Source organism: Cebus imitator, unplaced genomic scaffold (assembly GCF_001604975.1).
Source record: "Cebus imitator isolate Cc_AM_T3 unplaced genomic scaffold, Cebus_imitator-1.0 Scaffold25, whole genome shotgun sequence".
Lineage (NCBI taxonomy): Eukaryota > Metazoa > Chordata > Mammalia > Primates > Cebidae > Cebus > Cebus imitator.
The window spans coordinates 281,199-283,135 of record NW_016107340.1 but is presented as its reverse complement, the minus strand read 5'-3'; the positions used below and the strand labels follow the sequence as shown (position 1 = coordinate 283,135).

The 1,937-nt window shown below is 45.7% G+C and overlaps 1 long non-coding RNA gene across 1 annotated transcript in view; it reads left to right on the top strand.

Moving 5' to 3' along the window:
• The window catches only part of LOC108300148, a 3,064-nt gene that overhangs the window by 571 nt on the left and 556 nt on the right, over positions 1-1,937 (top strand). Inside the window, exon 2 of the long non-coding RNA XR_001823272.1 lies at positions 593-1,937. This exon is cut by the window's right edge and continues 556 nt beyond it. This is a non-coding gene — a long non-coding RNA (uncharacterized LOC108300148). The remainder of the gene's footprint in view (positions 1-592) is intronic.

Sequence of the window (1,937 nt, the reverse complement as noted above, 5' to 3'; positions counted from 1 at the left end):
CTCTTGTTGCCCAGGCTGGAGTGCAATGGCACAATCTCGGATCACTGCAACCTCCACCTCCTGGGTTCAAGCGGTGCTCCTGCCTCAGCCTCCCAAGTAGCTGAGATTACAGACATGCACCACCACACCCAGCTAATTTTGTAGTTTTAGTAGAGACGGGGTTTCACCATCTTGGTCAGGCTGGTCTCAAACTCCTGACCTCAGATGATCCACCTGCCTCGGCCTCCCAAAGTGCTGTGATTACAGGCGTGAGCCACCACGCCCAGCCTCACTCTGCCATTTTTAAGGGTCCCTGGTGCTTACCCATGGCCCTCCTCTCTTTGCAAATTCTCTAACACATGTAATCCTGCCCCTACAACCAGCTTTCTCCAAGGGAGCAGTCCATCTGCATCAGTGTCAGTTTAAGATCATCACAAGCAATATTAACTCATATGGAAATCCATCCACATTCCATTAAATATTATTTACATGAGTTGCCTTGTGGCTGACTAGATGATACAGTGTTATGGTTTGCAGACATTTTATTATGAAGCATTTATCTTTATTTTATGATTTATTTTTCTGTTGTTGTAATCTATATATATTTTCTCAGACCTCAAACATTTTGTAGGCCATTGCAAAGCTCATGTCCCCTGTGTCTGTGGGGCCTAATGATTCAAACAGCCGTGACCAGGCCTGCCTGTGTGGCCCAGCCTCACTGGCAATCTAATGAATAACATCATCTCCATCTCACTGCACAGAAGTATGAACTGCGGTGTCAGCAGGTTTCCATGACACCACCCGCGATGGAAAGCACACATCTCTCCCACACTCTGCTGGTTACCAGGCCCTGGCAATGCAGACCAGGCCTCCTGGGCTGCCTTCCTCCCTCCGGATTGGCTCGCAGGTTCCTCTTGACTCCCATGCTCTGCTCCCCAGAACTCTGGCCCAGAAGGAGGGACCCAGAGCCCGAGGCAGGAGAAATTTCGAGGCAGAGACAGGAGTTGAGGGTGAGGCCCAGGCCAGGCCAGATAGAAAACACTGTGAGAAAGGACTGAGGCCTCCACATGCTAGAATCTTGTGGAAAGAAGTGGAGGCAAAGTTGGGAATGACAGAGAGAGGAGGGAACAGAAGGGTAGTGAGAAAGCGAGATGGGGAAACACTTGGGAAGACAGACATGCATCTGGAAGATTCCAGAAAAGGTCATTTCATCCAGCCCTGCTCCAGCAGTTTGTGTTTCAGCAGCCAGATGGGACACCTGGCCTTTCTTTTCTGACATCATTCTCCATCCATCTAGCACTTCTCGGAGATCACAGAGGGCTCTCTACACGAAGAGACTTTTGAAACTAAGAAACAGATTTGGGCGTTGCACATGTTTGCCCCGGAGCCATACTGCTTGGGTTCAAATCCCAAATCTATGGCTTCATCACCTGTAGACCTTGGGCACATTACTCCACATGCCTGTGCCTCAGTTTCCTCAGCTGTGGAGTGGAGCGGTAATAGTTCCTACTTGTATTGAGTCATTGTGAAGTTTCCTGCGAAAGACCTAGTATACGAAAAGCACACCATAAATGTTTAGCTGTTATTATTTCAACGAATTGTAAGAATAATATCACTAAATTGTGGAATATCATTACTGTTTACATTTAACAAATTATAAGCTTCAATTTAAAAATGCAATGGCACAGAACTGTGATATTTATAGGTAATTATAGAAGTTGGGTTTTTTTTCTATTTAATTAAATTATAACACTCTAGAAGTAGGATGGTTCAGTCATGGGACGTGAGTTTAGAGTTGAATGAGAAGTATTTGTGTTATGACCATATTTATAACCTCATTTGGAAGCAATGTTAAAAGCCCAAATTTGAAGTCCTTTGTAAATGTTTGTCTCCAAGCCAAATGCTTTTCTGGGTCCCCTTCCTGACTCCTGCTCCCACCCCCATTCATATCTTAAAAT